The sequence below is a fragment of the Lynx canadensis genome, chromosome A3 (genome assembly GCF_007474595.2).
Source record: "Lynx canadensis isolate LIC74 chromosome A3, mLynCan4.pri.v2, whole genome shotgun sequence".
Classification (NCBI taxonomy): domain Eukaryota; kingdom Metazoa; phylum Chordata; class Mammalia; order Carnivora; family Felidae; genus Lynx; species Lynx canadensis.
The window spans coordinates 31,048,265-31,063,409 of NC_044305.1; the positions used below are offsets into that span (position 1 = coordinate 31,048,265).

Consider the following 15,145-nt stretch of genomic DNA (forward strand, 5'->3'; position numbering starts at 1 on the left):
GGGTTTTGAAGAGATATCACACCCATGTTCATAGCAGCATTATTCGTAATAGCTAAAACAGAAACGAAGTAGAGGCCACCCAAGGGTCCAAGAGATGAATAAACAGACTGGAAAAATGGAATATTGTTGAGCCTTAAAAAGGAAGCCTATTCTGTGACATGCTGGAACACAGATGAACTTGAGGACATTATGCTAAGAGAAACAAGCCAACGACAGCAGGACAGATACTGTACGTTCCTACTTTTTCGAGGCGCCTACAGCAGTCAAATTCATCATAGAATGGTGGTTGCCAGGGTCTGAGGGGAAGAGGGAATGGGGAGTTGTTGTTAAACAGGTATAGACTTCCAGTTTTGTCAAATAAAAAGAATTTTGGAGGGGCGCCTGGGTGGCTCAGTCGGTTGAGCGTCCGACTTAGGCTCAGGTCATGATCTCATGGTTTGTGAGTCCGAGCCCCGTGTCGGGCTCTGTGCTGACAGCTCAGAGCCTGGAGCCTGTTTCAGATTCTGTGTCTCCCTCTCTCTCTGACCCTCCCCCATTCATGCTCTGTCTCAAAAATAAATAAACGTTAAGGAAATTAAAAAAAAAAGAATTTTGGAGGTTAGATACACAATAATGTGAGTGTGTTTAACATTAGTAAACTATACGCTTAAAATGGTAAGTTAGTAAATTTTATGTATATTTTTTCCACAATTTTTAACTTAACCAATCAACCCTAGAGAGAACATGTAATATGCTGAAAATTGATTTTTGGTAAATTATGTGAAAAGAGAAATTAAATATATCCTCCTAATTACTAATCGGTTATCCTAATATGATTTACTGAACAGTTCTTCCCTGTTCTTTTGTGTTATTTTGTGGAACGTGTTATTTCCTTAATTTTTAAAGATTCTGTGAATCTGTGGGTTCTTTTATAAGCCCCCAGTATTTTAAATCCTTTAATGCTTAAAATCTTGGATATTTGTGTGATCGCTCCTTAATGATACACCTGCCAGAGACTTGTCTGTTCCATTAATCTTTTCAAATGATTCTTTTTTTAATGTTTATTTCTTTTTGAGAGAGAGACAGACAGAGACAGACCGTGAGCGGGGGAGAGGCAGAGAGAAAGGGAGACACAGAGTCTGAAACAGGCTCCAGGCTCTGAGCTGTCATCACAGAGCCCAACGAGGGGCTCGAACTCATGGACCGCGATATGACCTGAGCCAAAGTCGGACGCTCAACTGACTAAGCCACCCAGGCGCCCCCAACTAATTCTTTTTTTTTTTTTTATTTTTTTTCAACGTTTTTTATTTATTTTTGGGATAGAGACAGAGCATGAACGGGGGAGGGGCAGAGAGAGAGGGAGACACAGAATCGGAAACAGGCTCCAGGCTCCGAGCCATCAGCCCAGAGCCTGACGCGGGGCTCGAACTCACGGACCGCGAGATCGTAACCTGGCTGAAGTCAGACGCTTAACCAACTGCGCCACCCAGGCGCCCCAATAATTCTTTTTTTAAAGTTTATTCATTTTTTAGTAATCTCAACACCCCACGTGGCGTTCAAACTCACCACCCTGAGATGAAGAGTCACACATTCTTCTCAATGAGCCACCCAGGTGCCCCTCAAATAATTCATGTTTTTAGTTTAACAATCTTCATTTTTAAAAATTTTATTTATTTATTTATTTTTTAACGTTTATTTATTTTAGAGAGAGACAGAGAGTGAGTGGGGGGAGAGGCAGAGAGAGAGGGAGACACAGAATCTGAGGCAGGATCCAGACTCTGAGCCGTCAGCACAGAGCCCGATGGGGGGTTTGATGACCTCGCTGAACTAAGCCACCCAGGCACCCCTAAAAAAAATTTTTTTTTAGAGAGGAAGCAGGATTCATCGGTGGGCATGAATAGGGAGGGGTAGTGCTGAGGTTCTCATGAGTGCAGAGCCCACCATTTGTCCAAGGGGCCACGATCAGGGATCTATCTGACCCCACAGCCGTCTGCGATGAGTCGCTTTTCAGTCACCATGTCTTCAAATTCGTCGGCGTTAAACTCGGGAATGCCCCACTTCTTGGAAACGTGGATCTTCAGACGGCCAGGGAACTTGAACTGGGCCCTACGTAGGGTCTCAGTCACATGCTCCTTGTTTTGCAACTTGGTACGGATGGACACAATGACTTACTTGGCCAGTGTGGACCCCGGCCACTGTGCCCTGGGGCTTTCTAAGGCACCTGTGTCCCTGTCCAGAGCCTGTCAGCTCCAGCACAGAAACGTCTTGTGGATACGGATGACGTGGAAGGGGTGGAGCCGACCCCCCATGTGAAAACCATCTTTGCCACAGCCTTTCACCGTGTACTTGTTGGCACAAATGCGGGCAGCCTCCAGGGCTTCAGAGGGGAGCTGCTCATATTCATCTGACACCACGTGGCCACATGGCGGGAACTCGTCCCCTTTTGCCTTCTTGCACCCCAGGTCAAAGATGCGGATCTTAGCATCAGGGACACCTCTGCAGAAGCGAGACTTCTTTAGGAATAAACATGCCAATATTAATATAGATTCTTATTTTTCTATTTTAATCCCTAAGATAGCATACTATCATACTGTTCGGCAATTTCCTTCTTTCGTGTAACAATGGATCTTGACAGTCTTTCCACGTCACTCCTGAGAAAACGTCCATGTTCTTTTTAAGAACATAATTGCATAGTGTTTCACTGTATGTTAGGCATGGTGTATTTTTGAGCTCTGGCGTGTCTGAGAATAAGCTTCTTTTCCCCTCGTACATGTAAAATCCTTGGGTCCCAGGGTATTCCTCCTTAAAACCTTGCAGATGCTGTGATCAACACCAGGCTGATGTTTGTTTCTTTGCTGGTATCTCCATCTTTTCTACCTGCATCCTATCTTTTTCCTCAAAGTTTAGGTACTTTAATGGGATGTCTTTAGATCTTTTGTTGATTCTATTCTGAAGACAGTAAGCTCTTTTATCTGCATATTTTTAAATCTCAGGATAATTTTATTCTCACATAACTTCAATTATTAGGTCTAATTCACATGTTCTGCTCTCCTCTTCAGAAATACTAATCATATTTATACTAGCACATCATACTAGGGTTTGGGGGTTCCTATTTCAGAAAACCAGATTATCAATGGCTTAAATAAAATAGAGGTTTATTTTGTTCACATAAAGAAAAGTCCAGGGATAAGCAGTTGCTAGTCTTGGTTCGGTATTTTAAGGATGTTGGAATCTAAAACCCTGATTCCCTTGGCCTTTTCCCTCATGGTCAAAATATAGCTGCTCCAGCACCAGCCATCACATCCCTGATCCAGTGAGAAGAAAGGTGAAAGAAGCCAGGAGGAGGAAAGGATGGTACCTGTATCAGGAAACCAAGGGGCCCCTGACAGGCTCAAAGAGTATGTGACTCTTGATCTTGGGGCTGTGAGTTTGAGTCCCACCTTGGGTGTTGAGATTACTTTCAAAAAAAAAAAAAAATCTTAAAAAAAAAAAAAAAGCAAAACTGTCCCAGCAAACTTCAGCAGAGTTTAGCTTACTATCTCCTGGGCAGAACTGTGTCACAAATCCACATTTGAAGAATGTTTTTTTTTTAATTTTTTTCATATTTATTTTTTCTTTTGGGGGGGAGGGGCAGAGAGCAAGGGAGACACAGAATCTGAAGCAGGCTGCAGGCTTCAGGCTCCAAGCTGTCAGCACAGAGCCTGATGCGGGGCTCGAACTCATGAACCCCAAGATCATGACCTGAGCCAAAGTCAGACGCTTAACTGACTGAGCCACCCAGGTGCCCCTGGTGAGTGTTTTTTTAATGCCACCTCCAACAAAACTAGGATTATGTCAGTACAGGAAAGGAGAGCGTGGATAGTTCTATTGTGTCTCTGGCAGAACTATGTGTTCTCCGGCTTCTAATCCTTTGCAGCTATCATTTTCTCGGATCTTTTTCCCTCCCTTCTAGGTGAACTTTTAAAGGACATTCTCCAAAATGGATTTTAATTCTGTTCTTGGATTTTAGTTTTCCTGTAATATTTTCTGATCTCATTCATCTTTCCCCTTCTAACTTACCCTACTCTCTTTTCATCTTGGTTTTTTTCTGTGTGACTTTTTTTTTTTTTTTAATTTTTAATGTTTATTTATTTTTGAGAGAGAGAGAGACAGAGCATGAGTTAGGGGGAGAGGTACAGAGAGAGGGAGACACAGAATCGGAAGCAGGCTCCAGGCTCTGAGCTGTCAGCACAGAGCCCGACATGGGGCTCGAACTCACAGACTGCGAGTCGGCCGCTTAACCAACTGAGCCACGCAGGCGCCCCTCTCTGTGTGACTTTTTGCTTGCTTCTCACAGAAGCCGGAGTTTCTCCATGTCATGTTATAGTGGACACTTCTGTGGAATGCCTGCTCAGCCCATCGCCCTCCCCTCCCCTTGAGGAATAGGCTTCGGGGCATTAGGAGGACCATTTTGATACTATGTTATCCTGCGTCCTTGGACCGAGCTGAGTGGACCAATGGCAGTCAATTGACTCATCCTATCAGATTAGATGATCTCCCCCTGGGAGTACAAAATTGGAATTTAAAAGGACTATTTTAATCTGGTTGGAAATAGATGTTATTTCAGGAGTATGAGGCAGGCATCCAGTGGGATGCTGGTAGACGTTTAACAGCCAACTCTTTGTGAAAAATAAATGAGTATATATATAACAAAGCTTACTGATGTATAGCATATAATTTATATATAATAAAATATATAATACTCTATTGCAAATCCCACATAGCCAATTGATTCTAATGGAGAGCTTTCACTCTCCATGATTTTTGCTGAATTCTTGTATTTGTAGCAAAACTTTAGTCATAATTGTTGGATGAGGATAATTCCAACATGAATGTTATGAACACAAATTCTCATTTATGTTGTGTTATCTTAGGAAGGCAAAAATAAAACAACAAAGACCTATTTCAAAACTTTTCTTGTTAGTGATAGGAGGACTTCTTTGCTGCAAAGGGTAATAGTTTTGGAACATTTGCTCAAATTTTTGTGCTATTCCCAATGCAAAGGCTATGGTGCATTAAAAAAAATTTTTTTAATGTTTATTTATTTTTTGAGAGAGAGATTGATAGAGTGAGCAGGTGAGGAGCAGAGAGAGAGAGAAGGAGACACAGAATCCGAAGCAGGCTCCAGGCTCCGAGCTGCCAGCACAGAGCCGGATGCGGGGCTTGAACCCACAAACCGTGAGATCATGACCTGAGCTGAAGTTGGAAGCTCAACCGACTGAGCCACCCGGGCGCCCCTATATAATTTAATTTTTTTTTTTTATAAATTTTTTTTTAACGTTTATTTATTTTTGAGACGAGAGAGACAGAGCATGAATGGGGGAGGGTCAGAGAGAGGGAGACACAGAATCCGAAACAGGCTCCAGGCTCTGAGCTGTTAGCACAGAGCCCGACGCGGGGCTCGAACTCACAGACCACGAGATCATGACCTGAGCCGAAGTCGGCCGCTTAACCGACTGAGCCACCCAGGCGCCCCTATATAATTTAATTTTTAATAACAGGCATGCCTAACAGCCAGTCTACAAAATTCCTGCAAATAACAATGGGCTTTCAAGAGTCTATAAGAACCAGCTCCAGTGCACGGCTGCAGCCAAGCTCTGCGACAGGCCTAGGAAGCAGAGGAGGCCAGTGGGCAGAACCAGAGGGAGAGAGGAAGGGGTGGCGGGAGGAAGGGAAAGAGAAGGAGGAAGAGAAGAATGAGAACAAAGCAAGAATACAAAGAAAGGCAAAGAAGAGAGTGGTTGGGGGACCATGACGTGCATTCCTGACTTGTCCACCTGCTTGGTTCCAGTCACTCCTTCAGCCTCGTGCACTTCTGCATTTCTATATTATAAAGATGTACTTCATATCCTTATCACAAATTCTTCTTTTTCCTTGTGTTTTTTTTTTACACTTTATTAAGACCAAGTTGGTAAATCCAAACCAGCTTAAGATTAATACTTGCTGGGGCGCCTGGGTGGCGCAGTCGGTTAAGCGTCCGACTTCAGCCAGGTCACGATCTCGCGGTCCGTGAGTTCGAGCCCCGCGTCAGGCTCTGGGCTGATGGCTCGGAGCCTGGAGCCTGTTTCCGATTCTGTGTCTCGCTCTCTCTCTGCCCCTCCCCCGTTCATGCTCTGTCTCTCTCTGTCCCAAAAATAAATAAACGTTGAAAAAAAAAATTAAAAAAAAAAAAAAGATTAATACTTGCTGTTCATGCGGGACATCTGGGTGGCTCAGCCAGTTAAGCGTCCGACTTGGGCTCAGGTCATGATCTCACGTTTCATGAGTTCAAGCCCCGCATCTGGCTCTGTGCTGGCAGCTCAGAGCCTGGAGCCTGCTTCGGATTCTGGGTCTCCCTCTTTTCTGCCCCTCCCCTGATCGTGCTCTGTTTCTCTCTCTCTCTCTCTCCCTCAAAGATAAATAAACATTAAAAAAAGAAAAAACCTTGCTGTTCATACACTGAATTCTATGTTGAGGACTTTTAGGATACAATGACAAAAGATAAAATATTTATATCAATTAACATTTAGAGTCACAGTGCTAGCCACCCGACGTGTAAACTTCCCCAAATGTCTTTGACCCAAAGTTCTATATGACATGTATAGTGCTTCACCATAACACTGGTGCTTCCTCGTCATGTGCCTGCTTGATATTGAACTATGGAATTGTTTGTAAACGTAGCATTTAACTAAGCTTCTCTGTTTACGAATTCTTCTTGATTTCAACTGAAGTACAGAGGTGTGTGGGAGGGCAACGTAGAGTGAGGTTGAGTTTTCTGGTTTGTCGTTTACATATGTTTTGCAGTTGTGTTTAATGATGGTTATAATGTGGGTTACACTTGATTTTAGTCAAAATTATTTACAAATTGCATTGTCAAAATTCCAGCCTTTCCTTTGAAGGAGCTGTCAGTTTCACGTGAAAAGATAACAATGGTGAGGAGGTTTTGTTCTCAAGTGAGACATTAGATCAAAGATCACGCAAGTGGGGGAGAAGGGCAAAGGGAGAGAGGGAGGCGGAGGGGGGAGAGAGAGAGAGAGAGAGAGGGAGAATCTCAAGCAGGCTCCATGTTCAGCACGGAGCCGATGCGGGGCTTTATTCCACAATCCGGGGATCACGACCTGAGCTGATATTAAGAGTTGGACACTTAACCAAATGAGCCACCCAGGTGCCCCAAGTGAAAGATGATTGAATGAACCCCCAGGTATGTATCATCTACCTTCAACAATTACTAACTCCTGGTCCATTTTGCTTCATATACAGACTCTTCTCCCACTGGATTACTGTAAAGGAAATGCCAGACATAATGTCATTTTCATCCACAAATAAGGAAATTAAAAAAAAAAGTATTCCCAGTCTTAATTTAGTTTATGCGATCGCACTTAATATTAGTGCCAAATTTTTTTCAAGTTCTATTTATTTTTTAGTGGTCTTTACACCCAACGTGGGGCTTAAACTCACAACCCCGAGATCGAGTTACTTGCTCCGCCCACTGAGCCAGCCAGGTGTCCTCAGTATAATAATCTTAAGCTTCCTCTATTGAGAAATCCTGGGGGCCCTCGGTGGTCACGAATGAATCAAGCCAGATGCCCAGGAAAGACCCCTTTCCTCCTTTAAGCTGTTTTAAGTTCGCAAGCACAACAATGTGTAACACAATTGCAGTTTTCTTTGTGTGGTGTGCCCAGTTTCCAGCCACGCTTCTGCTGAGTCCCCCAAAGCCATTCCTTTTCCTCGGTTTCATTTTTCTTTGGCCCCGCGGTTTTTCCTTTTTACCACTTGGAACACCAGGTTCAGAGTAGATCCCAGGAATCTGTGTTTTTAAGAATCATCGGGGGCAGGGGCGCCTGGGTGGCGCAGTCGGTTAAGCGCCTGACTTCAGCCAGGTCACGATCTCGCGGTCCGTGAGTTCGAGCCCCGCGTCAGGCTCTGGGCTGATGGCTCGGAGCCTGGAGCCTGTTTCCGATACTGTGTCTCCCTCTCTCTCTGCCCCTCCCCTGTTCATGCTCTGTCTCTCTCTGTCCCAAAAATAAATAAACGTTGAAAAAAAAAAAAAAAGAATCATTGGGGTAAACCTTGCATCCGGTACATTTGAAAAAGACCAAGGTGGGAGATCCTTGGACCACACAGAGGCCTCCCCGCTCCACCAGCCCGTGGAGGGACTCTCAAGGATTTCTCTCTGTGTCACCCTCTAGGCCACCAGCGGAGCCTCTCAGCTCTCCCTTTGAAACACACTCAAGAGTCAGATCCCTCCTCACCAAATCCACGGCTACCACACCTCAGTGGAGACAACCATCTTCTGTCCTCTGGATTATTGCAGGAGCCCCCTGATGGGTGCCCCTCACCACCATTGCTTTCCTATAGTCTATTCTATTCTCAAAATTCCTATGTTGAAGCCCTACCCCCCCCCCCCCAGTGCCTCAGAATGTGACTGTATTTGGAGACAGGGTCTTTAAGACATAATTAAGTTAAAATTTGGTCATTAGGGCGGGCCCTAATCCAATTATGACTGGTGTCCTTAGAAGAGGGGATCCGGACATAGACACGCACAGAGGGAGGACCACGTGAAGTCACAGAGAGAAGACAGACGCCCACCTGCAAGCCAAGGAGAGAGGCCTTGGGAGGAACCCACCCGTCCGCCCCTTGATCTCAGACTTCCAGCCCCCATGTGAGAAAAGACATTTTTGTTGTTTAACCTCCCCCATCCGCGGTACTTGGTTATGGTACCTTTAGCAAACTAATACACCATTGGAGAATGGCTCCTGATCCCACCTCGAGAAAAAGCCAAAATTCGTACTCAAACCTACCAAGCCCTAAATGATAAATGTACCAGATTAGGTGCCCACTGTTTGGAAACTCACCGTTACCGCAAGTTGGAAGGCTGAGGAATTGCCATTGTTACATGAAAATGGGATCAACACGGTTACTGCTGCCGCAGGAAAAATCCAGAGTAGGAAGGAAAATTAGTCATCAAAAAGTATTAACCTTGGGTGCCTGGGTGGCTCAGTCGGTTAAGGTCTCAGGTCAAGATCTTGTGGTTCGTGAGTTCGAGCCCTGCACTGGGCTCTCTGCTGTCAGCACAGAGCCTGCTTCGGATCTTCCGTCTCCCTCTCTCTCTGCCCCTCTCCCACTTGCTCTCTCTCTCTCTCAAAACTAAATAAGCATTTAGGGGCACCTGAGTGGCTCAGTCGGTTAAGCCTCTGACTTCGGCTCAGGTCATGATCTCACGGTTCACGGGTTCAAGCCCCACATTGGGCTCTGTGCTGTCAGCTGAGAGCCTGGAGCCCACTTCGGATAGTCTGTCTTCCTCTCTCTCTGCCCCTCCCCTGCTCACACACACACTCTCTCCCTCAAAAGGAAGTAAACCTAAAACAATTTTTAAAAAACTTAAAAGTAAATAAATACATATTAACCTTCACGGTGGTCACATAAATTAATGTCTCATCTCAGAACACTTAGCCAACTCTGCCTCCTCACCTTTCTGGTCCGCTCTTCAATGGAGATGTTAGGGACAATCCCTCGGCCCTTTGTAGACCCGGCAGGACCACACAAATCGCCCTTCGTCGTCCGAACTGGGTATTGATGGTGGGTGAAGGACTGAAACGCAGCGACAGGCCATTGCTCATTGGAACGGAAGGACCGTCCATCTGTAGCCCGGCTGCACTGTTCCGAGTGCCGAGATGTTCCAACTGAGGCACGTAGGCTGGGAGAGCCGGCTGGCTCCTGTCTGGGGCGGACAGCTGATACTCCAGCCAGGAAATGAACTGCCTCTCCTAATTGGCGCTGCTGCTCTTCATGAGGAGGGGGAAGGCAGATTTAAATGACCTGCTTCGGGCAGGGGGGTGGGGCAGGAAAGGAGAGACGGTTTGGGTGAAGAGCTTAAATGAAGACGGAGAGAATGTTGCAGGTGCCATCCGGGTCCCGCTTACCTGCTGATTAGGTTGCTTGGGCGGCCAAGACCCAGTGGCTTCGCGGACAGAAAATGTGTTTTCTCACCGTTCTGGAGGCTGGGACGTCCGACATCAAGGTGTCAGCAGGACTGGTTCCTTCTGAGGTCTTTTCCCCTTGGTTTGCAGATGGTAGCCTTGTCTCTGTGCACGTGCACATCCCTGGTGTCTCCCTGTGGGTCCTAATCTCCTCTTGGACACCGGTCAGACTGGATTAGGGTCCACCCTAATCGGCTTCCTTTTAATTTAATCACCTCTGGAAAGGCCCTGTGTCTAAATACAGCCACATTCCGAGGGCCTGCGGGTTAGTGCTTCAGCATATGAATTTGGGGGTGGAATACAACTCAGCCCCTAACACCTGCCTGGGGCAACCCTCTCCCCGCTGTTGAGTGCTTGTTGCTAGTGACTTTCAGCTGTCCCCTTCTCCAGAGACTTGTTCTGGGCCAGCCAGGGTTCCCTTACCCGAGTGGTTCCTCTTAGACTATTGTGTAAAAGGCTGGCCCTCTTGCCTCAAGGTGAGACCAACGCATTGGGGCTATCTGCTATGGAGCTGTCTTTGGGGTCACGGTAAGGCCAGATTCCACATGAAACCACAGCCTCCTTAGCTTCTTCCTCTGCACCATTATGCTTCCCTCACTCCCCTCCCTCTGGGAGCACTCCCCCAGTGAGTCACAGACACCTGGATCCCTGCCTCAGGCTCTGCTGCCAGGGGACCCGATTGAAGGCAGTGTTATCTTAGATCTTCTTTAGAACTACTCCAGTTTTAACCCTAGAATCTAAGAATGGAAAATGGAAGTTTCTGTCACTGCATTTTGTCTTCTCCATCTTTGAAAGGGCCCTTGAATCTGTCCCCTCCTCTTCATTCCTTCAACCACTATCCTAACTCAGGGCATCATCACCTCTTGCCTAGACAATAGCTCACAACAAGGCTCCCTGCCTCAATTTCTCCACATTTTCTTCAGAGTGCCTTTCGGTAAAACTATTAGGATTAACTTTGATGTGGCTTAAAACCTTTTAATACCTACCCAGCTGCTCCTGATAACACCCTCCAGCACTCACCCTTCTCTGCCTGCAGCAGACAGTCCATATTCCTTAGCATGGCCTTCAAGGCCCTTTCCAGCAGGCCCCTCCTCACGTTTCCAGTCCCCAGGTGGGGTGTTAACTCATGTGGCCTGCATAAGGCAGTCTAAGAAGTGCAGGTGTAGACAGCCTCTGCTAGTCGTTGGATGAAGGATGTATGTCCTCCCTAGTCCAGAGGCACACGTCAAGGCTCTGTCCTTCGTCCTTCCCAAGCACTTATCTGTGCACGACAGGAGAACAGGGGGACAGGCTGCTCTGATCTGCCGACAGTAAGAATCCCAGAGGGGCAGCAGAAACACCGGATCGCAGAATCAGGACACGAACACGCTGAGAAGTCGAAGTGAAGGACTGACTCTAACCATTAGTCTAAATAAGATTTGATCAAGACAAGAGAGTTCATAGGAGTATATTTGAGAATAGGGCCTTGGGCAGCGTGGCCTACGGTACCTGTTCCGGAGCATTATCCCTGTGCCCCACAGAAGGGTTCCATTCCAGATGAGCTTGGGAAACACAACCATGCTTTTCCCTCCTGTTATAAAGTCAGTTAAACCACCAGAAAATACAGAGGCTCTGAGATGCCATAGGAGCCCTTTCTCTTTGTTTAATCTACCAGTCCTCAAACAGACCCCTTTCTGTATATCATCTATTAATACCCACAGAATTGGTGTTCCATGGAACCCGGTGTGAGAAACTCTGGCGCGGGGTTTCCTTTCCTTTCCTTTCCTCTCTCAACATGTGTGGTGGGGTGGGGGACAGGAGGGCAGGCATCTGAATAGCTGAAGAAGACCCCAGAAGAGGAAAAAGACTCTGGGGGAATCCCCTCCCTCCACAGGTATCACCAAGTTACTGCTATCAAATTTTTACCGGAGCATCCGCGAAAAGAGGAACCAAAATGTCTTTGAGAGGGACCAGAGACCGGTTCAGAGACAGGTGGATTAGTTTCAGAAAAGTGAAAAGTAAAAAGTCAGACAAGCTGTGTCCTCGGATCCCTAGGCAATAGAACTACAAATTAATAAGAAGAATTTAACCCAAAATGGGTTAACGTGAAAAATTTTACAAAAGCTTTCTAAATGAGTCTTGGTTTCAAAAGGAAGTTGAAAAAACAAATTACATACTATTCAGAAATAACCACTAATTAGAGAGCTACATGTCAGAACCTGGGCGATGTGGCTAAAGCAGTACTTAGGACAATGCATACCCACAGGTGCATTGATAACAAAACGAGAAAGACGGATGATATTAGGTGAACAAAGTTTCCAACCCAAGAAGCCGGCAGGCGAAGAGCAAAATCAATCCAAAGGAAGTAGAAGCAGAAATCATTAAAGATAAAAGCAGAAATAAATAAAAGAAAAACAAATTAAACACAATAGTACATTTGATCAATCAAAGCCGATGGTAATTCACTGAAAGAAGAACAATAGACATTTTTTTTTTTTTTAAAGAACATTCAGGGGCACCTGGGTGGCTCAGTCGGTTGGGCGTCCGACTTCGGCTCAGGTCACGATCTCACAGCTCGTGAGTTCGAGCCCCGCGTCGGGCTCTGTGCTGACAGCTCAGAGCCTGGAGCCTGTTTCAGATTCTGTGTCTCCCTCTCCTCTGACCCTCCCGCGTTCATGCTCTGTCTCTCTCTGTCTCAAAAATAAATAAACGTTAAAAAAAAAAAAAAAAAGAGTCTGACTTCAGCTCAGGTCATGATCTCACAGTTCGTGGGTTCGAGCCCCACATCGGGCTCTGTGCTATCAGCGCGGGGTCTGCTTTGGATTCTCCGTCCCCCTCTCTCCCTGCCCCTCCCTGCCTGCACTTCTCTCTGTCTCTCTCAAAATAAATAAATAAACTTTAAAAAGAAAAAAAGAACATTCACTCTTTTTTTTTTATTAAGTTTATTTTTTTAATTTTTTTCCACAGAGATAGAGAGCAAACAGGGGAGGGACAGAGAGAGAGGGAGACAGAATCCCAAGCAGGCTCCGTGCCCGCAGTGCAGAGCCTGATGCGGCCCTTGAACTCATGAACCTGGAGATCATGACCTGAGCCAAAATCAAGAGTCCGACGCTTAACCGACTGAGCCACCCTGATGCCCCTAAGATAGACATTTTTGGAAAGTGCTATCAAAGAAAAAAAGGAGGCAGTAAGTATAAGAACAACAAAGCATAGATATTTGAACAGATAGAAAATATCAGGTACAATTTGTAGCAATAAATTTGAAAATTGAGACACAAGCTATGATTTTTGTGAGGGAAATATAAATATCCAGGAGACATATGCAAAGATGGAAAATATTATAGGAAAGCAGGTTTGATTTCATCATATGCAATGACTTCCTAACAAATTGGAATGGTCCGTGAATGATATCACCTATGCTTCTAGGCAGGGAGTATCATAGGCCCAGATGCTGGTTGACCAGTTGTCAGGAGCAATGAAGTTGGTGCCATCGAGGGGGACTGGAAAGAGAGAATTCTCCGTTTCTTTGGTTTCCGTGATCCACCTCCCTTAGCTGTTTGTTGTTTTTGCCAATGGCCCTGGTTATGGGTAGCAAAGTTGCTCTGACAATCTCATAGGGACTAGTAGGCAGCAGAGAGGCGGTGGGTATGATCAGGAGGCCAGAGCAGAGGCCCCTCACTACTACCAGCCTCCCAGGTTCCCAGGATACATGTAGGGATGCTTCTGGAATAATTCGGTTAAAGTCAGGTCAGGGCCCATCTAATGACTGCACTCTGGGGCAGGGCTCTGACACGAAGGACAGGAAGTGACCAGCCCACAGAATGGACCATAAAGGCTGTGACTCACTGGTGGTCATGGGACGCAGGTCATGCCCCCAGTAGGCCAGATACCACAACTATGGGTCCCATTGTGGAGATGGGCAGTCCCGGCATGGGAGGTAGGCTGCAGTGGCGATGTCCATGCCTGTGAGCACCAGAGAAGCAGGAACTGCCCTGAGCAAGGGGGAGAGGGACCGCCACGCGGTGGAAGGAGCCCGCAAAGTGTCACAGTTTTGGCCTCTGCCCTCACCCCTTGTTCGGTTCTGCCCACACACCCACACTGACCCAGACTGGGAAACATCACAGCCTTGCCCAGTCATGGTCAAACCAGCCATGGCCAGCAAACCAAGGAGGTGACGCATCATTGTCACACTGGCAGGCCTCCTGGACTGGGCTGGGACTGGCCAGCCAAGTCCCGGGTACTGGCCTTGGGCCATTTTGCCAGCCAGGCAGGGTGGAGTCACTCTCCCTTGAAGGACACTGCCTTCCCTGATGGAGGATGTGAAATGTTTCTCTGTCCTCCTAGAGTTTTGAAGGCATCTGAGAAGGGGCAAGACTGGGGAGCAGAGAAAGGAACATTTCTTTGTAAACAAAATCTGTCAAAACCCCAAACATACCCGAAGAACCTTCTTCCGGTGTTAGTCACACCTGTGATTCCCAGAATTTATGCCTGAATGTTTCTGGGATCAGACAGAACCTCCCCACTCAGGTCAGCTCGCAGACATGTGCGTGCTCATCTCCCCCATTGACTTCTTTATATCCCCACCACCCCCCCCAACCGGGTCCCCAGCTACCAACCCGTCCAGATCTGAGCCCCTATTTACAGGCGCTGGGTGTTCCCATTGACCTAAAATGAAGCTACTGTTTCAGCTGGTCTTGGCTTGAGTTCCAACAAAAGTACATTCTGGCTACGGGGAGTTTGGAAATGATTCCAGGAAGAGGTGGGGAAGTGATACAGAGAAGGAAGGAAATCCGAGGAAGAGAAGCCAGAAGAAGTTGTCTCGATCCCCCGGAAATGTCACCAGTGAGGAAGCACAGTCCACCCACTCCGCCACAGTCTTGTCCCAGGTGAGCCGAGGGCTATGGCAGGTGGCGGGTGGTGTTCGCACAGCACCGTGATTCCACTCGTCCAGATGGAAATGCAAAGCAGTATTTCATTATTGAGTGGGAGAAAACTCAACAAATATTTGCGTAAGAGGATTTTTGCTCACCCTGGGCGAATAGCCCAGCAGGTTTTGTTGGTTGGTTGGGATTGGGGGTAGTGGTTGCTCTGGAGCAAATGTGGCAGAGAAAAAGAAAACAGGCTGCTCAGAAGATGTTGGGGATTTTTAAATTTGTGTTTGTTTTTCTTTGTTTGCTAGGAGCCGGCAA

General features: G+C 46.5%; 1 pseudogene; it reads right to left on the reverse strand.

Moving 5' to 3' along the window:
* Positions 1 to 1,866: 1,866 nt before the first annotated feature.
* On the reverse strand, positions 1,867 to 2,862 carry LOC115511202 (annotated as a pseudogene).
* Between the last annotated feature and the right edge of the window lie 12,283 nt (positions 2,863 to 15,145).